Here is a 24448-nt window from a genome sequence, read left to right on the forward strand (position 1 = left end):
ACTGCGCAGGTTTAAGGGACTGACTACCAACTTATTTTTTTAAACCTTGGCTTATAGTATAAAGAATCGAGTTTATAATGGTGAATTTTGAGTACACTATAAAAAAAAAAGTCGATATTTTTTTTGTTTATTTAATAACAATTAAACCACATCGAATCAGACCCTGAAAAATGAAAGGGTTCTATTCCTGAGCATACTCAAGCGTAAGAGAAAAAAAAAGACTCGATTAGTAAAGTATTTCGGTCGCTATCGTGTTAACAAGAAAAAGGATCCGCACATACAGACACACGGACGTCCAAGACAGAACTTTTTTAAACTGTTTTTTAACTAGTTTAAATAACAAAAATGACATCAAAAATATCATGAACGTTAAAAATAGTGTTTTTTCTTAATATGTGTGTGTATGTATTATCTTACTAGTGCAATGTATGATACATAAAGACATTTTAAGTTTGAAAAATCAGATGTTTTGCGCGAAGTGACAGTAGTACCCACCTCAACGCTTCGCTTATGAGGCGTGCAAAAAAGACTCGATTAGTAAAGTATTTCGGTCGCTATCGTGTTAACAAGAAAATCCTCCGCACATACAGACACACGGACGTCCAAGACAGAACTTTTTTAAACTGTTTTTTAACTAGTTTTAATAACAAAAATGACATCAAAAATATCATGAATGTTAAAAATAGTGTTTTTTCTTAATATGTGTGTGTATGTATTACCTTACAAGTGCAATGTATGATACATAAAGACATTTTAAGTTTGAAAAATCAGATGTTTTGCGCGAAGTGACAGTAGTACCCACCTCAACGCTTCGCTTATGAGGCGTGCAATATGAGTATATATTTAAATGTAGTCATATTTTGATAAATAACATTTTTCGGAAGGTAAAATTGTTTTTTGCCTTTATATTGTGAGTTCTGCCCACTCTCAAACTATTGGCAGTTTAGTTTCATCTTTGATATTAACATTTTATGCAGGCGAAGTCACAAGTGTCAGTTAGTATAGAATCTATGGGAATCCATACACAATAGAACTGTAAGGGAGGTCAGGGTTTTGAATATTTTACATACTAAGCTACTTATTATAAGTTAGAAGGGCTTTTTTCCAAGGAGGCCGATGGCACAAAAAAGTTAGTACGGACTAAACACACTTTCCTTTTGGTTTAATTTTTTTTTGCTAAATCATTATTGGCCTAAAAACTCTTATTTAACCAATATTATCAGCTTGCATACAAAAAAATGCAAAGAAAAACCTTCGCTGCATTATCATGAGAAATAATAATTTCGGAACGCACAAAACATTTTAACAAAACACACAAAAAAAAAAATTACCCTCAAAGTCTGTCACACTCACCATTCCTTCTAGATCTTCTAGATCATTCTACGTAGGCAAATCCCTTCTTATGATTACAACAATAGCTTTTAATTTTAATCATACTTCTCGAGATGAATACAAGCGTAATACCAATCCTCCAATAATTAAAATGTTCCGTTTCCCTTGGCCACGCATTCGTGCAATTAAGGTCGGCTCGTAACGCACGAAAACATATTAACTAAGATTTTTCACCTCTATGAAGTAATTAATTGATGCAACCGTTGGAATGTACGCTACTACATTGTAGTAGAGGATATACGCTACGGCTGAGGATATAAAACATTGACTGTGTCTGTCTTTATGTTTCTCCGGTTCAATATTTGGCTGCTGTGAGTGTGACTAGATGATAGAGCGGTATGTATAATGTAGATAAATATGTAGCAATATGAAGATACTTGTTCCCACGACACAGGGAATCCTAGTGTGGGAGCAAAGGTTTTCAATTTCTATGCATCTTATATTTTTTGTAAATAAAGTTTATTGTTTATGTAGAGGCTTTTCATCTACGTACATCTACCTGTAATATCTATGAAGCAATTAATCGATGCATCCGTTGCAATGTTACGCTGCAGCTGGTATATTCTGATCTGATCTGAATACATTCTGATATAAAACATTGACTGTATGTTTGTCCGGAACAATCTTTGGATCGGTTTATGAACTCTTACTGCATGATAGAGCAACGTGTAGAGACTCTTCTCTTCTATGAAGTAATTATGTAGAGACTATTCATCTCTATGGAGTAATAAATTGATGCAACCTAAGTCTATAGCTTGAGGATACAAACACTTACTCGATGATAGAGCGGTATGTAGAGCTACTGTATTTAGAGGCTTTTCACCTCTATGAAGTAATTAATTGACGCACCGTTTGAATGTTACGCTACTATAGTGTAGAAGACGTTATAAAACACTGTCTGAATCGGTCTCTATTTTGTCCAGATCAATATTTGGATCGGTTGAATTTACTTGGATTGAGATACTCTATGATAGAGCGGTATGTAGAGCAACATATACCTAGACTTTAGAGGCTTATTTCACCTCCATTAAGTAATGAATTGATGCAGTTATGCTGGTAACATTGCAACGGTTAACGGTGGTACAGAATATAACACTGGTTGTTGATTGGGGTAGAGTTAAAATATCTATACATATAATAAATCTGTAGAAGGGTCAATTCTGTACATTGAAAATATTGAAAAAATAAATAGCAGGGGGTGTTACTGGATCGATACCAAACCCAAATATGTGATTAAAAAAATTTTTGTCTGTCTGTCTGTCTGTATGTTCAGGCATCACGTGAAAAGTAACGGTTCGATTTCGATGAAACTTGGTATAATTATACCTTATCATCCTGGGCATAAAATAGGATACTTTTTATCCCGAAAAAATACGCAGAAAAAAAATAAATCTTAATTTTTCTTAATTTTTCCGCGCGGACGGAGTCGCGGGCGGAAGCTAGTTGTTAATAGTTTAGTACTGAAGATGTTTCGATCTTTCGACATTAGCAATGAATTACAATGAAAAAATATAGAATTTGCATTGATACATAAATCTGGAATATAAATTATTTTGCCAGTCGTCCTGTTCGAACCCTCTGGCAGGTAAGTCACTAACCACTAATTTTATAAGAAACTATAGCTGTGCCGCGCGGTTTCACCCGCGTGGCTCCGCTCCTGTCGGTCCGTGATAATATAATATAGCCTATATTACTCGTGGATAATGTAGCTTTCGAATGGTAAAAGAATTTTTAAAATCGGTCCAGTAGCCTATTCATGCAATCGAACAAACAAACAATGTTTTCCTCTTTATAATATTAGTGTAGAAAAAATTATTATAATTTGTAACGCATCTATAACAGCATTACTCCATATAAAGGAAATCATAAAATTCGAAGAACGCAGCACACAATTTGATACATTTTCTTCACGCCTTATGTAATACATAATGGTAATAATATTGAAAATTAGGGGGGCGTAGGGATGTGACGACCCCATCGCCCACGGTTGGAATATCTATTGTCTACGTGACAATAGATATTCCACCTGTGCAATCAGTCAACCCGCAGGACACCTTGTGGCGGGGTGTCGGGGAGTAGCGACCCCGCGGGAACCGAGTGCTCCCGGGGGAGGCCCCTGTCTTCATCTCCGGCTTGCCTTCACCGGCCGGTCGGAGTGAAGCCTGACGAGGACAGGACCCCCACCTCTGGCTTGCCTTAACCGGCCGGCCAGAGTGGAGTCGCGAGAGCTTTTAGCTCGAAGGGTGGATGCGAAGCGTAAGTGGCGAGTGGGCACGTGATGCTGGACCCTCAGGGAGCGCGTGATCGTCGTTTAAAGTCCAGGGACGCCTCTCCACCCTTAGCTGCTCACAATATGTTGCCCCCTTGTCGCACTATTGCAGCGACTTATTTCGGGGGCCCATACAGTGAGAGGGCGAGTCACCACCTGCCAACATATTTTTACTTTCTTTTAGTAGAAAGGCAGGTGCCATAGTTTTCCATAGTCCCCAACACCAGTCCATTTAGCATTACAATCCATAGCCCAATTATTAAATTTCCATACCCTGCAATAGTCCTACATCGGCCGCGGACTGCCTAGGGCTGTATCTCTATAGTGCAGTCATGGGCAGGCTGCGGCTGGTGTCCCACAACACATTAAAAGTCTCGAAAGGGCCTCTGCGTGTTGGATCCGTGTCCCCACGTAAGCCTTCCAAAGATCCGGGTACCGTCCTTCTGGTGGTACCCGAGTATTATGGAGAGGTGAAAATTATATTACAATTTGTAATAAACCGACCCAGTTGTGTCGAGCGTTATGGTGCTAACTTTCATCATAATATTGTTTTTGTTATCTTCTAATAAATATGTAACAATATAAGTGAAAAGTATCTTTACAAATTGAAGTGTTTATTTTTAATTTCAGAATAACAGCTAAAAAACTAAACATAAACGATATGTGAAAGTTAATGAGGTATTTAAGTAAATAAAAGATATTAAAATGCTTATACATATATGTCTGTCTATTTATTTTAAGATCTATGGTTAACTTTATTATTTTTCTGCAGACGGCTTGGCTTTGGAAAGCTTTATGATAAATAAGATGTAACAAACCCACTCAATTCTTGCTATTTCGTTAACATAATGACGTTCAAAAAGCTGAACCAATTTTGACGAAGTTTACTTTTTATAGAAATTGAATATGCTATAACACGAAACAAATTTCGAATGGCTTTCCTTTCATTGCTATTTCTATCTCGTAATTTGCGTGAAGTTAACACAAGCGAAGCCGCGAGTTTATCTTAAACGAAATTACATAATAGTAGAAATTTCTAAACTAAAAAAATATACTTCTTAAATTTTTTCTTGCTCTACGCTCGAATAATCTTACTTTCATATCAATCATTGTTTAAGAACATAATCAATTGGAAGGTACATGTACCTGTTATATCAATAAGTCGGTATGTCTGTCTGTCGTAACATCCTCAGTATTGTTTCTACACAATGCATATTATACAAACGAATGGCCGGCAAGCGGCAACCTTGAGCCACCTTATAGTCTTCAATACAACATTATTCGATGGATTCACTTTTACTTAGCTTTTTGAGTTATGTTTTGCTAGCCGTTTTTCTTAATTACACGAGGGTTCAATCTATCCTCTGTTGTCTATGTCTTAACAACAAGGTTCTATCCGCTGTATAATATAAGTTTAGATTATTTCATTTCTCTGGCCGGTTGCAGAGCTTCACCGACCATCAGTGCGTACGTCAGTCGCGCTTTTCATATGTATGGAAATTCATAAAACCGTTCATAGCTAGACCGACCATACGCGCGCGAATTTCCATACTTAAGAGGGCTTATTCAATTTAACGCAAGTCAAAATCTCCGCGATCTATTACGATAGATCGCGGCTTGCGCTATCCTTTTACTATGAACAGCATAAGTCCACAGGAGAGCGCCGAGCAACATGTCCTCTCTCTGGAAAGGCTCGCTGCCGCCTGCCGACTGATTTTAATCGGGTCGCGCGCAGTGTTTTATAGTACTTTAAAAAAAATTGTAGAAAAATAATAGAGGTACCTTAGTTGATTTTTTAAATTTTATCTTATAAGTAAGACGTTCTTTTATTGCAATATGTAAAAATAATATTAAACTAAGTCAAATATCTTGGTGAAAATAATCATTTTGTCGACTATAATTTCTAAAAAAATTCACATTGTTCGGATTTTAATTTCGTAAGTTAGGAGTCCAAAATAAAAAAATCTTTTAACTAACTATTTTAATAAGGATTTTTTCAGTTAGTTAAAAAAAATTGTGTGTTAGATCTGTCAGCGATTTCAGATATTTTTAGCTTCGAAATTGACACTAAAAGCGAAATCAAGTAATCATCGGCTCAGTTATCTTGATGGTATTCACAAATACTGTATTAATTGAAAAAAACTCTTAACTAACTATATAGACAATAAAATTTCCTAAAAGTATTAGTAATTCATATGTTTGTAAGATAAGTGGTTGATGGACAATCTGGTTTGAAAAATCACATATTTGAGCCAAACAGCGCACGGACCGCGTACACGGCCATAATATGACAAGCGCGACTGACGTACGCACTGATGGTCGGTGAAGCTCTGCAACCGGCCTCTATATAATAAAAAATACCACACAGTACCTCCTTAATCGAATATGCTATAATGATGTACATAATTGCTTGAAATATCAATTAAAACAAGTTATTTATTAGTTTACACGAACCATTTACAAATGGGTAAATAATCATTGCATATAATTTAAACATAATAAAAAAACAAATTAACGGAATCCGCCATTAAAAAGCGTTCATTAGCTTATACGTAATATTTATATAATATGGTGTTAATAGATAAATAAAATAGAAAATATCTGATCAAAATATACTAACGTACATTTATAGCCTAGTTTGTAATCGAATTCAAAAAAGGAGTAGCTTTATTTTCACATGTATATTCGAACATAGATCTAGAGCTTGAGCAAGAGCATTCTTTCGTGATCTTTTAGTGTAAACGAAAACTCGTATTCAGTGCTGTTCAGTATTAGAACATTGCATAGAATCTTTTCGAAGGAACTAAGAACAACGGAAGAATGCTCTACGCCTGTTTACAGTTTACACTATAATAATTTGATATAGTGGCGTTTGAAATGAGCATTCGCTCGTTTGATTTAAATGCACCGTGAGATACTTCGATGGACCAGATGGATCAGTTCAGATTCAGATGAATCTGAACTGATTTCAATGGGAGTTTTCGTGATAGTTCAGGATACATCGCCCATTTTTGCAAGTGACTACTATCAAGCTAATTTTCCGTTTGTAGCTTTATTTTGATGAGACACCGAATAATTTCGTGTACGAAAGTCTCGATTGTGGTAGCTAACAGAGATAACAAGGATAAAAAATTTTGATTTGATGGTTCTCAAATATTTATTACTAACTGAATTTTTTTTTTGTTCAATCTCAAGATAATTACCTAAATTATTCGAAAAAATATTTGTCCTATAAAATCTATGGTTGGTTCAAAGAGTCCCCCTTTCCAAAGTGTATCGATAACGAGGTCATCATAAATGATTACTAACAAGCTGATTTTTTTGTTTTCACTTAGTTAATGTTTATATAATTCAACAGACATATTGTCCTACAAATTGCGTAATAAATATTTGAGAACCATCAAATCAAAAAATTTTATCCTTGTTATCTCTGTTAGCTACCACAATCGAGAGTTTCGTACACGAAATTATTCGGTGTCTCATCAAAATAAAGCTACAAACGGAAAATCAGCTTGATACTGATAGTAGTCACTTGCAAAAATGGGCGATGTATCCTGAACTATGAATGATGGTGATACACAAACACACAATAAATGTTATTTACTTCAATATACATTGTAAAATTGAGCTATACGATTATTTTGATTCAGAGTTGGGTAAATGGGTAGGAAAAAACAATTATACGTCATCTGATAAGCCCGAAGCTCTAGACAAATGCGCTTATAAGTTTTTAATAATCGATTGGAAGTTTAGTATGTAGTATGTACATATTTATATTACAGTTATAATATTCTATATTACACAAAGAAAATAATATATTATACACTATTACACAATACATAAGTACCAATTTTGGCGCCAAAAAATTAAAAAACAAAAGAAAAATTCCACAGTGAATACTTTAAAAATAATATAATAATAGAAGAGCATGTATCACTTTAAGGCATTTCCGTTGCACATGTTAAAATGATGAACTATTTAAGATGCGCCGGACATGGGAATAAGAGAGCTTGCAATAGTCTCTTAAAATACGTCACACATTATAATATATAAGAGAGCTTTTTGCAATCGTCTCTAAAGAACGTCATCTATACATATAATAAATCTGTAGAAGGGTCAATTCTGTACATTGAAAATATTTTTTTTTTTTTTTTTTTTTTTATAATGAATAGGCAGACGTTTGACCACGATCCCACCTGATGGAAAGCGGCGATGTGGTCTACTTGGATGCACGTCTGCCTAGAAGAAGCCTGTTCACCCTCGCTTTGAAAAGGTCCAGATTGTATTGTGCGGGAAATATGGAGCTAGGGAGAGAGTTCCATTCCTTAGCCGTTTTCATTAAGAAAGATGACTCGAAGCGACGTGTTCTAATAGGAGGGATATCTACAACAAAAGGATGGAATCCCTCGCCACGTCTCGAAGTGCAGTTGAGGAATGGAGATGAAGGGATAAGGTTGTGCAACCCGTACGCACACTCACCGAAATGTAATCTATAAAACACCGAAAGACATGCCACCTCACGACGATGCTCAAGGCTCAAGAGACGAGACTCGACTAGTGAAGGGTTGTTTATTATACGTTTGGCACGTCTTTCGATCGAATCCAAAGCTCCAAGGTGGCATCTAGCTGCGCCTGCCCACAAGTGACTACAATATTCAACACAGGATCGGACTTGAGCTTGGTAGAGATTAAGAAGCTGCCTTGGTGTGAAATATTGTCTAACCTTGTTAAGGATTCCGAGCTTTTTAGCAGCTAGATGGGCCTTGGATTCGATAAACTGCCCGAAGTTGAGTGAGGACGTTAATGTAACACCAAGCAACTCTAGGCAGTCGGTTATTGGTAGAGATACACCGCGGAAAGTCGGAGTATTTGTGAAGGTGCTCCGTTTGGCAGAAAATAAGCACGCCTGGGTTTTTGAAGCATTAAAACCGACTAGATTGGCATCGCCCCAATCGGAGACAGCCCGAAGAGTTCGGTTCAAACGCTCCAACATATCCTCCCGTAGTAATTCAGTTTCGGCCTTTGATGTGCGGGCACTGGATTTGTAACTCTCGACAATAGTACTGTCATCTGCATAACTGAATATATTCGGATTAATCATGTCATTTATGTGAAGAAGAAACAGTGTTGCCGAGAGAACGGACCCCTGCGGAACTCCGGCATTGATGGACATTGGCTCTGACGAGCAACCATCTACAACAACACGAATCGACCGGTCCCGCAGAAAGTCAGCAATCCATGTAGTAAGGTTGCTTGGGATGCCGTAAGAGGGTAGCTTGCCTAGAAGGCTATCGTGCCAGACTCTATCGAACGCTTTAGAAATGTCCAAGGAGACCGCAAGTGCCTCCCCGTACCTCTCAACAGCTTCTCCTAAAAGATGCGTCACGTGCACTAAAAGATCGCCAGTAGATCTATTATGGCGGAAACCATACTGATGATCATTCAGCAGATCGTTGGTTTCGAGGTGCGTGAGGAGCCGATTATTCAATATACGCTCCATAGTCTTACAGATTATGGAGGTTATTGAAATCGGTCGGTAGTTGGTGGGGTCTGACCGACTGCCTTTCTTTGGAACAGGCTGCACATTGGCAAGCTTCCAGTTTTTAGGAACAACTCCAGTCGTTAACGAGAGGCGAAACAGACGTGTAAGAACAGGAGATAATTCGGGAGCACAAGTTTTTAAAACGATAGCTGGTATTCCGTCAGGTCCACTGGCTTTATTCTCATCGAGATGACGCAATGTTCTTAAAACTTCCTTGTTCGTGATGCGGATGTCAGGCATATGAACGCCACAATGTTGAATTGTGGGTGGAACAATACTAGGTGGGTTTAGACGAGAGTTGTTGGCAAATAATGAGGCAAAAACATCTGCCTTATCCCTTGCATTATGAGCCATAGAACCATCGGGTCTCATCAACGGAGGTAGAGTGGGACGACAGAAGTTTGTCTCGACAGCTTTGGCCAAGGACCAGAAGGCTTTACTTCCTGCGGGGTAAGAAACAAGCTTACTTCCAATATGCCGCACATGAGCAAAACGAGCCTTCTTTTGCATTTTTTTGCAGGTTTTCGAAGCTTTGTTAAAGGCTTTCTTTTTTTCCCGAATATCGTGAGCTTTACGGATTCGAGCATCGACCCAGGCTTGGAAAGCTGCTTGCTTTTTAGCCAATGCAGCTTTACATTGGGCATTGAACCACGGTCTAGCATTGTTGTTGATGCGAATATCAGAAAATGGTATAAAATATTCCATCGCCTGATGAATCACACCAACAACATTATCCGCACAGCTGGATGGGTCAGTGGTAGAAAAGCACACTTGCCGCCAAGGATAGGATGCAAAAAAATGCCGCATCTCATCCCAGTCCGCTGAGTTATAACGCCATACTCTCCTTGTTCCCTTTAAAGATGGATCTGCAGGAGAGTATGAAGACACGGACTTTACCAGACAGTGATCAGATGTCCCCAGTGGAGCGGAGACAGCGACCACATGACGGTCTGGTTCTGTCGTCAGGAAAAGGTCGAGACAGTTGGCAGTATGGCTGTCGATGTCTGGTACACGAGTTGCGTCAACTACCAGCTGAGAAAGGTTAAAGGATGTTGCGAAATTATAGGCCTCTTTCCCAGCATGGTCCGTCTTCTGGAACGGGAACAGCCAGTCTGCATGGCAGGCATTAAAATCCCCCAGAAAGACAAGTTCAGCACTCGGATATCTAAGTTGAACTACATCTGCTACTTCACTCAGATAATTAAATAGCCGTGTGGTCTCCTGATCTCCTTTGTGCGAACGGTATACACAAGCATAAACTATCTTGTCCATACCCGTATCTGCCATAATCCAAAGCACAGAAAAACTGGGTTCCTCGAGGTCACGGAGACGCAGAGTGCAAATGTCTTCACGAACATATACACAGGTACCAGCTTTTGAATGAAAGTTATGTTCAAGTATGTAACCGGGGTACCCGAGATATGTCGCGTCATCTGGACATCGGATTTGCGTCTCTGTCAGGAATAGAAGGTGCGGCTTTTCAGTCTCAAGATGGTGGTGGACCGGTGTGAGATTAGAGTGCAAGCCTCGAATATTTGAGAGGTGCACCTGAAGAGAGAGGAAGTGCAGCCGCTGTGAATTCTGTATTCCTTTATGTAACTTTTTCATATTTATTTTGAGAGTGATTAGGCGGGGAGTAAAATAGAAGTTGAACGAGGCAATGCATATGGAACCACCTAATGTCTACATGCTATCGCCCATAAATAAACCTAGCCTGGAGACTGCGGGGACGCCCGAAACCCCCTGAATATCGCCAACGGGTCCTCTCATCCGATCGCCAATCGGCACGTTGGAGCCAATCCAGGATTATGCACAGGCGGCGGGGCAGCCTTTCTCGAGTGGCTAATTCGTTACTTGGGCCCCCTACAACCTGCGGTCGGCCAGCGGTAAACCGTTTCTTCGGATCCCGCTACCCTCCAAGACTAGGATGTTCAGGACAACAACACATGGACAACAGATTCGGTTCTCCAATGCAGAGCAACTGTTCATACCTATTTTACCCTTCTTTACATGGGCTTCATCTGCCATCATCCCGGAACACGACGAGCGTTTGGCGGCATGGCTTTGACAGATGGGTGGTGACTAGCCGGGACAAATTGTCTTCCACCAGTATAATTCGGTTACTCATTTAGCACTACCCGGGGAGCACGTGTAGGGTATCTAGAGTCAAAGCCTACGGACGCGAGTAACGTTGCCCCCCAAAAAGAAGAAATATTAAAAAAATAAATAGCAGGGGGTGTTACTGGATCGATACCAAACCCAAATATGTGATTAAAAAAATGTTTGTCTGTCTGTCTGTCTGTCTGTCTGTATGTGAAGGCATCACGTGAAAACTAGCGGTTCGATTTCGATGAAACTTGGTATAATTATACCTTATTATCCTGGGCGTAAAATAGGATACTTTTTATCCTGGAAAAATACGTAGAAAAAAAATAATCTTAATTTTTCAGTTTTATCCATAGACGTTGTTCCGTAGAACCGCGAACACACGTTGCGTATTATTATAGGCCTAGCCGTATTTGGGAATTGGGTCCAATAGATATTTATAAGATGTTATTGTCAGAGGTACGCAAAATGGATAAATAAACCATCCACGCGAAGACCGACATCCGCGCGGACGGAGTCGCGGGCGGAAGCTAGTACATTATATAAATACATATTTTTAAATACCAGCAATATAAGTGTGTTAATGGGATGAACTTGATTAATTTCCTACACAATGAGTTTAAAGATACAGTTTTACATTCAGTATTCGTTTATTTTTAAGTTCTTATATCAAATGAATTTTTAGGCATTTCTTTTTGTCTTTCATTTATACAGTATAAAGAAAATTACTACCATAGAAACTAATTATTTCTTATACGTAGAGAAAAAAATAACCAAAAACATAATTCATTAAAATTCAAATGTATTCTACATAGGTACCTACTTCATGCATACCACAAATATTGCCACTCTTGAGTGTCTTTACTAACTTTAACATCATTCTCTATGAAAAAACGACAAATCTAGACAAAATTTGAACTATTCAATTAGGTTCATACAAATATATTGTGCTCGTACGTGGGTAAACCGGATTGTTAAGAAACGCTACAAAGAAAAAAGTAGAATGGCATTTCACTTCACTGTACTGACCTCGCTGTCTTTGCTCCATTGAGGATTTCATTCATCTTCTGTAGATATTAATGTAGATCATTGTAGGCTTATATTTCAGTTGTGTATCATGGAAAATAAACAGATTGCGATTTGCGAATCAATATTTTATTAAAGAAACAACGAAACCGCCTTCTAATTGCCAGATATAGACAAAATATGGGATCAACGGAAAGTCTCTAGCCCACAAAAAAAGAGGAATCAAAATCGGTTCACGCAGTTGAAACTTCTAAGGCAACAAAGCAAAAAAAAAACCTATATAGGTACCTAAGTAATCAAGGACCTCCTCCTTCTTCTGAAGCCGGTTGAAAAGTATCAACCGGCCAAGTACCAAGTACCAACCAAAAGTACCAAGTACACTCTAGAGTCTAGTGACTCTACATACGGTAAAGTAACATCTATCAACTATTTTCTTTTAATACAGTATTTTTTATTATTTCTATCACCAATGGCTCTCTCAATGATGACTAGACATAAATACCAATAAAATACAGTTTGTACCACTTAGAAATAATTTAGCTTGTTACCAGTGAAAGAATATCAAAATCGGATATAGAGATTAGTTCCTATAATCACGCAAATTTGTAATTAAAATGTTATCTAATCTTTTTAAACAGATTTTGTAAGAATCTTAAATCAATCTAAATGTGCAAGAAATCCAAAATACCAATAAAATATTTGGTCATCATTTGCGAAATTAAATAGTAATATTTTTTTACATAATTATGCATGAAATGAATACTTTTCGTGTGACTCATTTAAAATATTGAGTCATCTGAATTATTTTGTTAATTAATAATAGAAAAAAGAATGTAGAAGACAGCATAATTATAAAATTAATAATTGGCTTTATAGTTTACTATCGGTCCGCCCCGGCATCCTCGTACCTACTTCAAGGAATATAAAAAAAAGAATTATCGAAATCGGTTCAGCCGTTCACGCGTGATGCCGTGACAACGCGATACGAGAAACTAACAGAATAATTGCTTTGATATAATTACTTTTACCATACAATTCCTTTAAATATTGTAAGTTTGAGATGAACTTACGAAACTATATAGGTACCTAGTACCTACTAATTTATCTGAATTCAAGATTAAAATTCGAGAGCTAGATCTTAATTGTTGTTCCTCAAAGAAACTTCCATCGCCATGTTTTATTTTGCGACAGAAAGTAGTTTTATTAACTTTACATTCTTCAATATTTCATCCATCTCATTATCAAAATTTATAAAGAATCTTCTTATTAGTTGCAGATTATTATATCAATAGATGGAGACCACTAGAACCTAATATTTTTAACTCGATTGGATTATGTTATAATTATGTGTTGTAGAAAATAAATTCTAAGAACTCATTGGTAGTAAGTTATAAGTATTAATAACGACATTACCAAACATTCGATGACCCAATACAGTATAGACAAACGCAATCGAACCAAAGACAATTGAAAACAATTGGTTTGAAACAAAGCAGTTTGTAAACATATGTATAGCGTGTATATCATATAAAAAAGTGGCCATATATGTTTTTATAATTATAGTTTAGGTACATGGTGATGATAGTACTATTTTAAGAGAAGATTTTAGCGAAATTCTTAAAAATAACAAGTAATTAAATGCGGGAATTTTAGAAAAGCACGATACAGTTTGCTCATAAAGCGTCAAAAATGTGAAAAAGCAATTCCAAACATAACACAAATCCATAGGTATTTGGAATGTTAAAACACCATATACCACAACTTTCTTCGTTTCCAAAACCAGATAATTTACTCCATACAAAACGTATTGTATAACAATACTTTACCTGTATATCAGTTAATCCAATACAGCACAGAACACATCACTAGCACTATTTATTTGTATTCACTGCGGGAGCAACTGGCACACGTGCGCGCACTCCGACGTATGGTCATCAACTGATGGTGTCTACACCGCTGGTGGTACGCAATGACCTACTAAACTGGAAACGGGTGGTAGAATCAATCCTTCAGAACGCTTTTGTTCAAGGACAATAGGATTAGAACTTTCGCTTGTGTAGACTGTTGATCGGAATCCGGGGTTTTTGTTAATGGAGTAAGCAGAACTCATTACTGGTTTCGGATAATGGGATTAGATAAAGTGGTAAATACCAGATGCTTTAAAAAATGTTGCTGTTCCCACGTACAACTGGGAAACGTATATTTATCAATGTCTCTACCACTAATAATTTTCCAACTAGAGACGAGATTGTACGCGAAATATAGTCATAAATATTACAGGATAATACTCTCTTCATTTATCGCATTGTCTTGACATGATCAAGGCTACCGATTACCAAACCTTAATTCAATTTACAGACAATTTGGCTCCATTTTTAATATCCACAGGACAATATTGGACTTCAGTATAATCTATTATAAGCGTTCCTCAAACTAAAAATTATAAATTTATTTATTCAACTATACTTCTGGAGTTGAATAAATAAATTTATAATTTTTAGTTTGGAGCAGCTTTGAATCGTCAAAAATCTAAATTTGACCATAAGGCGGCAAGAAATTCTGTAGTGGATATATTTCTTAAGCAGGATAGTAGGTATAATACATTGTGCACAAAAACCTTTAACGGATTGGTCACATTCACTCCATTACCAGCGGTATGCAGGTCAGCGGATCACTTCGCTATTCACCTTCTATAAGCCATCTTCATACGAATAGGGTTTCCGTAAAAACGGATTAAGTAATGGATAGGAATTGTGAATGTATTATCACAAAATTCCTGGTAACCAATTAACGGTATTAAAGTAATTTGATGTAAGGTTAATGTCCAATGATTTGTAAATGTAGCGGTGGCAAAAAAAATGTTAGGAACCATCGTTTATTTAAGTACATAAATCCTGCTTTATGAAACAGGTGTCGTTCGTCCTGACTTCACTTTTATTATCCCAGGGAGAAAAGTTCATGTTAGAAAAAATGTGTAGAGATCTTTTGTAATAAAAAGTTTTTAAATCGATAGAGTTAAATGATAACAAAAAATCTAGCAAAATTTAATTCCTTTTATATATTCAAATAAACTCAAGAACGTTGCAAGTGTGAAAAGCAACTAAGATACAATTTTTTGTTCTATGTAAACTAATAACACGATTGCAAGCCTGACATTTAGAAATTGCCACATGTTGTGATTAAAGTACATTAAATAAGGTAGATAATGACTTAAACTTTAATTCGGATACTGCTGATTGAATTGGTAATGGTCTAGAATTCTAGAATCTCTGTTTATTAAAGGCAGAAGATTGAAAGAAACAATAAAAGTAATAACTTTACACATTTATGCATAAGAAATTGCAAAATTTATACAAAATCCGAAAAGAAAACAAACAACGAGCCAAAATTAAGATTACAAGGAAAGAAAAATGTTTCAATGACCAAACTGTTACTGTATAATAGAATGAATAAATCGCGTTTAAAATCCGTTAAGGGCCGATTTTTCAATCCCGAGATAAACAGTCTGATAACCACCCCTCGAATAGATTTATTCAATTGTTTATCTAACTCATAACGGCTCGCCTATTTTTCAATCGTGATTTATTTGATGAATAACTATCTGACCAAATATTTCCATATTGGCAGCTCTGCTCTCGGAGTGGCGAAACAAACATATTAAATTAGTCAGGTTAGAGCGGGATAGAGTCAACTCTTGCAATTTGTCAACAACCGTCATTAGGAGTGCATTTTAAGTTTATCTTGAGTTTATCTTGTGTTCTATGATTGTTGATTACTGTTTTGATTCGAGTAAAGAGTTTTTATTAAATTTGTGTTTAAATTTGTATATTTTACGATGGAAACGACATAAAGGCAGCGTTCAGCAAATTTTCAATTGCATGGTCATCAACACTATACCAAAAACATCAATTTCAATATGATTTTAGTTGATAATAATTATATAGAAAGAGGCTTAATTGTTAATAATTCTATGCTCTATGTTATTACATACGAAAATATCCCAAATTTGACGCGTCAGTTGTCAAATCAAACGCCTATTCGTCGAATAGCGCGCTATCTGGCCGTTGGAGCGGCAAATAGATTTATTCCTCAAATAACGTAGTTATTCGATAGATAAGTCCTATTCGTCTATTGAAAAATTGAATATTTTGTTAACTGAAGAATAAAGTCTATCTAGCTCTTTATCTGGGCATTGAAAAATCGGCCCTAAAAGTCTTTAATTTCCAAACTGTTACTATTAGAATTTATGACGAAGAAGTTAAACAAACAAATATAATTTATTTGAAAACAATTGAATTTGTTGTGAGTTGTGGACAAACATGTAGTGACGCTGTTTACGTTTTTGCACGTGGAAAGATTTCAAAAGATAAATCTAAATTGAAATATAATGACTGTAAATTATAAGTGATTATAAAACTCATAACTATTTTATATAACATAATAATTAATCATTAGCACTTTACTCTTTTTCTAGATGGAAATTCAAATTCATTTCGTTACCAGTTCAGCAGTTTATTAAAACTCTACCAAAGATTAAGCTAACAAATTGTATCTTGTCTTTATTAATGGTTTAACTTAATAAAATAAAATATTAATTCACTGGAAAATTTGATCTTTTCTGTGAACAACTTGTTCCAAAGAAGTAAAGTCGTGTTTTCAAAATTTGTCCTTCCTGTTTGAAGCCAGTCATCACTCATCTATTACTAAAATAGTGATGGGTCTAAATTGAAAACTAAATGTAGGTTGCAATTACTTTACAGCAAGTACTACGTACATGTGTAGTGAGAAAATGACAGTAATCTACAAGAGGATTATTATCAATTATCATTAACTCAGTCACGATGAATGATACAGTATGATTTTATGCAGTCATCATTTACGCTCGATTGATTTAAATGATATTCCGTTTTCATTTTATACTAAATCTATACTAATATTATAAAGCTGAAGAGTTTGTTTGTTTGTTTGAACGCACTAATCTCGGGAACTACTGGTCCGATTTGAAAAATTCTTTCGGTGTTAGATAGCCCATTTATCGAGGAAGGTTATAGGCTATATTTCATCACGCTACGGGCAACAGGACTGCAGCCACGGCGGTGAAACCGCGCGTAGCAGCTAGTCATTAATATTTGAAGTTTAAACTATGGGTGAGAAAAGAAATGAGGTTATAACATAACAGTGAATTCAGTATGATTTACAAAAGTTACTAATTGGATGAACAAAACGTATATTACTCTAATTAGAAACTTAGTTATTGTATAGATATAGTGCAATTAATACCAATAATTATTCTCTTAAAACGTATGAATTTTGCAGGGGCCATATTATGGCCGTATACGACCTATTATTTCCACACAGTTTACAAATTCATATTATACCATAAGTAACCATGGCTGGTTATTGCGATCATAATATGAATTTGCCATTTAGTTCAATTTCACGGCGTAAACTGTCTGGACTCTGGAAAGAAGAGGCCCCTGTCCTATTTTCAAGATGTTCGAAAATAATGAGACAGAGTCTTTATTTTCGCTGTATAATTAATATTCAACAAATTTTAATTACATAATACTATTGAACCATAAACTGATGTTCATGTAAAGATTATAAAATCAGTTTATGCAACGATTATCAAGCTTATACGGTAAGATGAGTCGTGTAATGCAAACGGGCTATCAAATTACTGTTTAGGAAGTGAAGCCGCGGTAAGGTTTCCTTCCTTACGGCTTCTTGTTTATTATCTTTTGATATATTCGAGTTAATAGGAAAATAGATGCGATTCATTTGTTTATCGAATAGCTGGAATTACTTTCGAGTTTCTAGTACGAGATTTATGTGTATTTGCTATCAAGGTGTGAAGTTAACCAGGAACTGTGAACTACAGTTATGAAGATTCTGTATGATAGTTTATGAGCATTTAATAATGAGTTCAAAAATGTATGGTATACCTTTAACTTGAAAGTATCTTCATATAGTTGGATGTATCCCATCCATGAACGTCTCTCACTATCAAGCTGAAGACCCTACAAGATCGATTTAAAAAGTAACGAGAGATTATGAGTCGACTGAATATTGGCAGACCAAAGTAGTGCTCGTTTTCATTAGGAAGCTTTGAATACTTCTAATAGCACAATAACTACTTGAAATTAACAACTTCCAAGACCGTAAAATACAAACCTTAGATATGAAGTATGAACCTATGCAATGCAGTCTATTTACCTGTAATATCATTACATATTGTTATATAATTACTTTCGCAATAAACAAGATCGTATTTCATAAGTAATATCTATACGATCTGCCCATCGGAATGTTTTATACTTCCTCGTGTTTCAAATTATTGAGGAAGTCTTGCCCTAGTGGAGATGGTAGATTATAACCTGGGATTTTAGTTATGAAATAGGATATGAGTATTTAAAAATACTTTTATTAAGCTATTGCTTATCTTCTATCGCGGGCCTTGAGCGCGGGGACCGAATCCAGAAATGGCGTAACGAAAAACATCACGCTCCCCACTCCGACGGGTGGAGGTGTGGCTTGAAGGCATAGCATGCAATAGCTTTACCGCGGCAGTCCCCGAGTGCCACACGTATTTTTTTTATTGTTAATGTTTTAATTAATGCTAAGACTCATATTTTGATAACATTTGTTGAGCAGCAGATGATCAATTTTGTTACTGAAAACTTTATTAAAATCTGACAATCCTCTAGATTTAGAACATTTCGTCGTAAATTTGCTACACACAGTTTTTAACCATGAAATTGAGCTCTATATTATTTGTATTCTGTTGAATTTACAATGAAGTTATAATTACAATGTTGTATTAACTGACATGTTGACCACGGTATTTACTATTGAGATCTTTTCAGTTTTTAGAACAAACAAGCCGTAATTACGTTCTTCCATTAACAAGCGATTTACTTTATAATGCAAATATAGACTTTATAGGTATTTTACATAACATAAGATATAATGGAATAAATTGATGTGTTGTGTAATCCGTTGCACTAATGAAGTTATAAAAGAAAATATTAGTTTATGAGTAGAACCACTCATATTGTGTTAAGTAATAAGTGCTGGCCTTGTATTTAAAAAAATTGGTTGTCTGTAAAGTCGGTTTACTGACGATAGTTGAACGTGACAACGTCCGATTGTGCTTCTTTGTCGCTCGTTCCGCGCTCTCGCTTGCACTTCAAGCCTTACATGGAACGCCTCAGAGCGAGGTAACGCCGCATGAGTCATGTTTTTTCGTGCGTGCAGCCGGCGCTATCGAATTATAAGACGTTGTCACGTCAAAATTGAATAGAAAAATGAGCTCATAATGGATAATGAGAAATTCTGTATTGGAACATGGATGGTAAGATAGAAATAGGAAATTTTTTAGAATAAAGTTTTGTCAATGATAAAGAAAGTCATCCAGTTTCCTTTGCGCATGAATCATGATATAAAGAAGCATATGTAGTTCAAAGACTATATAAATGTAAATAAAAATAAACTTAAATGTCACGATTCTGCAGAGGAACGGAGGTAAATCCATTTCTGAATGCATTACTCTTGATAATATAAAATGCAATTGCAATGCCTACGGGAAATTGCAAAGTGCATCACATCATCGTGTGAAGTGTCAGATGAAATAATGGATTTTCCAGACTAAACTATTATTAGTAGGTAATCACAAGATAAAAATAAGGTTTACCTCTCTAGCTATGATTAAAAACACCGTTATAAAATAAAGAGACGAATTATTTCATGCATGAAACTTGCACGAAATCATCTGGATTTAAATTAAAACCAACAATATTTACGCACTCAATCTAAATGCATTCACCAACAACCCACATAGAATCTACTGAAAAGAACAAAATATAAAAAAAAAACAAGTAAAAACGTTTTTAAAAAAGAAAAAAGAAATGGTTATAGACATGAAGCCCACTTCCCTCACATTATAGATCGGAATGCGGGGGGACCGGGCGACCTCGGTCATGAATGCAAGATTCTAGCTTTAGGATATGAGGAAAATGAGCCGCTAGAGGGCGCAAACAAGTAAACAGTGAATTCTGTGTGCTCCGTGATAAAAAATTGTTTAAAAATATATTGAACTAATAAGTGTACATAACAACTATTATGAATTGTGTCTTACGCACTGAAGATTTGTTCACAAGCAGTGACAGTGTAAAATATAAAAAGTGCGAGTGTAAAAATCTCCGTAAAACTGTGTAAGTCTGTTACGTGTGATAAACAATAATTCTGATCCTTATTAACTCTTATTAAACAACTACAGGGCTATTTTTGGAAAATAAGTGCATACCCAACTTAATTTATAAAAATTATTCAGAACATTTCTAAACATAATTACGAAACAAAAACTGCTTAATCATTGTTGATAGATCACGGGAAACATGTAATTCCATCTGTTGAGTGTATCGAGATTAACTTAATTCTATTCAAGCGCCATCTGTGACCTGGTATAGAATACCTTATACATATTTTGTTAAACCAAAGAAGATCTATACGGAATTTTTGAATAACGTCAGTATGCTTGAATAGCTGGTTGTGGCAGGAGTCAGGATTACCAACTTATGATTGAAGTGTGCAAGTTCGTATCCGGACCGAGACCAAGATTTTTTTATTTTTATTTTTTTTTATTGGATATTTTCTGCCCTGCGGAAGAATAATATTATTGTGCCTCGATATTATTAATAATAATCTACCCACATTTTTTTTTATAAATTAAAAAGTATAAGAATAAACGAGGACATAGAAGTAAAAAATGGAAAGCGCACTCATTCTTGGTTGCTGTTCGGTTAAAGATGACAACGAAAATTTTGTGTTATGCATAAAATGTAAAGAAGCATTTCATTTTAAATGTTTGAACCTAAGCCCAAATTTCTCGGACGTCAAAGAATGGCATTGCCCTAAATGTGCAGGTAAACGGTCTACTCAAGATCACACACCTATTCGCACATCAAGGAAAGAAGGCACACTATACTCCATCTGTTCTAGGGAGGACAACATTACTAAACGCTCAAATAAGCGACAAGCTTTGTCTTCGCCTCCTGGTGGAACAAGTGAAGTGGTAACCAAAGAGGAAGTGGTGGACATTATCAGAGAAACTATCAGGACCGAGATGCAATCTATTCTGGCTCAGGTAAAGAGTTCCATTAGTTCGGAAATGAAAACAATTAAGACCGAAATTGTTGATCTAAAGAATTCTATGGAATTCATAAACAAACAATACGAAGATTTTAAAAAAGAACACAATTCTGCATTGAAATCATTGGATCAATTATTAAACGAAAACACAAATATGCGTACCACTATTACTCACTTGAATGAAAGACTTAACCAACTGGAACAAAATTCACGTTCGAATAACGTAGAGATTCAATGTATACCAGAGAAAAAAACTGAAAATCTGCTCTCAATCGTATCATCCATTGGCAAAGTTGTTAAATGCAATGTAGAAGAAGAAAGCATCGTTAAATGCACACGTACAGCTAAGCTCGACCCTACCAGCGCTCGACCGCGTGCCATAATAGTTCAGTTTAATACACCAAGACTACGTGACCAGTTCCTTGCGGCAACCAAAATACACAATAGGGCCCAAAAAGAAATGAGCGACAAACTCAATACGGGAGACATTGGTCTCGCAGGAGAGAAAAAGCCTATTTTTGTGATGGAACATTTATCGCCCACCAATAAAGCTTTACACGCAGCCGCACGACAAAAAGCGAAACAGCATAATTATAAATTTGTCTGGGTTAGAGGCGGTAAGATTTTTGTTCGAAAAGCAGAAAATACTGACTTTCTCTACATTAAGGACATGAATTCTTTAGATAAAATAAAGTAATCAGTATTTTTTTTTTTTTGTGTACTTTGAGCATGCAATGTTGTATAGACGTGTTAAAATTCAGTTATTTAAATATGTACTATCAAAATGTACGCGGACTTCGAACTAAAACATTAGATTTTTATAAAAATGTTTGTGAGAACAATTTTGATATTATAATTTTGACTGAAACTTGGTTGAACGATGGAATATTCAACTCGGAATTGTTCGATGGTAGATATTCTGTTTACAGGAGGGATAGACATGATAGCCTAGCGTCTCAAAAGAAAGACGGTGGAGGAGTTCTAATAGCAGTAAATAACTGTTTTAGTTCTAAACAAATAAAAACATGGCAAAGTCCTCTAACTGAAGATTTATGGGTCATAGTTGAAGTTAAACGCGGTACCCGTTCTTACAAATGTGCCTTATGTGTGGTTTATCTACCTCCTCCTGTGACCAGGGTATCACTTGAAAATTTCTTGGATAATTGTAGTACAGTTATTGAGCATTGCACATTTCCGAAGCTTATAATAGGCGATTTTAACATTGGATGTATAGATTGGAAATTGGTTGACGATCCCAACTACACTTTACCAGGTATAGCACAAACTTTAGTAGATTTCCATTACTTAAACAATCTTAAACAATTAAATTTTAATGTAAACATTGGTAACAAAGTTTTAGATTTAGTGCTTACAGATATAGGTAATTGTAAGGTAGAAAGTACATCCTCGGCTCTTAGTAAAATAGATTTGCAACATCCTCCAATATTGATTAAAATTGATACGTCATTCAAAATTACAAACTGCCTTGCTTCGAATCCCACTAAGTTGAAATATAATTTTTTTAAAGCAAATTACGTCGAAATTAATAAAACTCTATATGATACAGATTGGAAGAGTGTTTTGAATAATTGTAAAGATGTGAATGAGATGGTCGAAGCATTTTATGCATATATTGATGATATTATTAGAATAACCGTCCCCTACTTTCCTGTTAGGAGTAAAAAATATCCACCTTGGTTTTCACATAATCTTATAAAAAGACTGAGAGAAAAGGAGAAGTTAAGAAAGCGTTATAAAAAGTATAAAAATCCACTAGATAACTTAGAATACAAATTACTAAAGAAACGCTGTGATAAATTACTTATGCAATGCTATAACGCGTATATGATCAAAACAGAGGCTCAATTGAGACAGAACCCCAAAAAATTTTGGGCTTACATTCACTCACGCAAAAACAATAACCAGAACTTTCCATCATCGATGACCTACAATAATGAGAGTTCCAGTAACGGTATAAGAATTTGTAACATGTTTGGGGCATATTTCTCATCTGTTCATAGTAGTGTAACGACAAACCCAAGTACCTCATCCACCAAAAACCTTACTCGCACATCTGACGCATTTGCATGTATTAAAATATCGCGGAAAGAATTACTCCACGACCTAATTAACCTACGGATTGACAAGGGATCTGGCTATGATGGCGTACCGAATATTTTCATCAGGAAATGTGCAAAGACATTAGTTGAGCCCTTACTTACCATCTATAACCGTTCATTGAGCACAGGCACATTCCCTGCGACTTGGAAAGTGGCTAAGGTTGTGCCTATTTATAAAAGTGACGATAACTCCAATATAGAAAATTACAGGCCTATTTCGGTACTTTGTGCATTTGGTAAAATACTAGAATCATTCGTTAGTCGTAAATTACAGGATTATTTTAAACCCTATATCTCCAGCCACCAGCACGGATTCATTAAAATGAGATCAACCACTACAAATCTTGTCACCTATCTTGATAGCATTGCACAGGCATTAGATATGGGAAGACAAGTACATGTTATTTACACAGACCTTAGCAAAGCCTTTGACAAGGTACCGCATCACGTACTTGCTTCAAAATGTGAGGAATATGGTTTAGCAGGTTCACTTTTGCAATGGCTCAAATCATACATACAGGGAAGATCATTCTACGTAGTTCTTAATGGATTTGAATCAATGAAATATACTATTACCTCTGGAGTTCCCCAAGGTTCAAATTTAGGCCCTATACTCTTTAACATATTTGTTAACGATATTACCCAATGCATATATAGCTCGACCCCCTTCATGTATGCAGATGATCTGAAGTTACTGAAGGTCATTGAATCACCATCAGATTGTGTTACCCTACAAAACGACGTGGATAGAATCGTGACCTGGTGCAAAAGTCACAACATGATACTGAACACTAAAAAATGTTTTCATATGAATTTTTGTCGTAGGGTCAGTGGTCTTATCTC

General features: G+C 35.9%; 1 protein-coding gene across 8 annotated transcripts in view; it reads right to left on the reverse strand.

Annotated features, from left to right (window-relative positions):
- LOC123691045 (rho guanine nucleotide exchange factor 15) overlaps positions 1–24448 on the reverse strand; it is a 134558-nt gene that overhangs the window by 69253 nt on the left and 40857 nt on the right. The window contains exon 1 of one of the 8 annotated variants that reach the window (XM_045635231.1): positions 14162–14265. The exons of the other annotated variants lie outside the window; for them this stretch is intronic. The gene's annotated coding sequence lies outside the window, so the exon portion shown is untranslated. Of the gene's footprint in view, positions 1–14161; positions 14266–24448 lie in introns of those variants that run through there. 8 annotated transcript variants of the gene reach the window in all.

The sequence above is a fragment of the Colias croceus genome, chromosome 4, assembly GCF_905220415.1.
Source record: "Colias croceus chromosome 4, ilColCroc2.1".
Classification (NCBI taxonomy): Eukaryota; Metazoa; Arthropoda; class Insecta; order Lepidoptera; family Pieridae; genus Colias; species Colias croceus.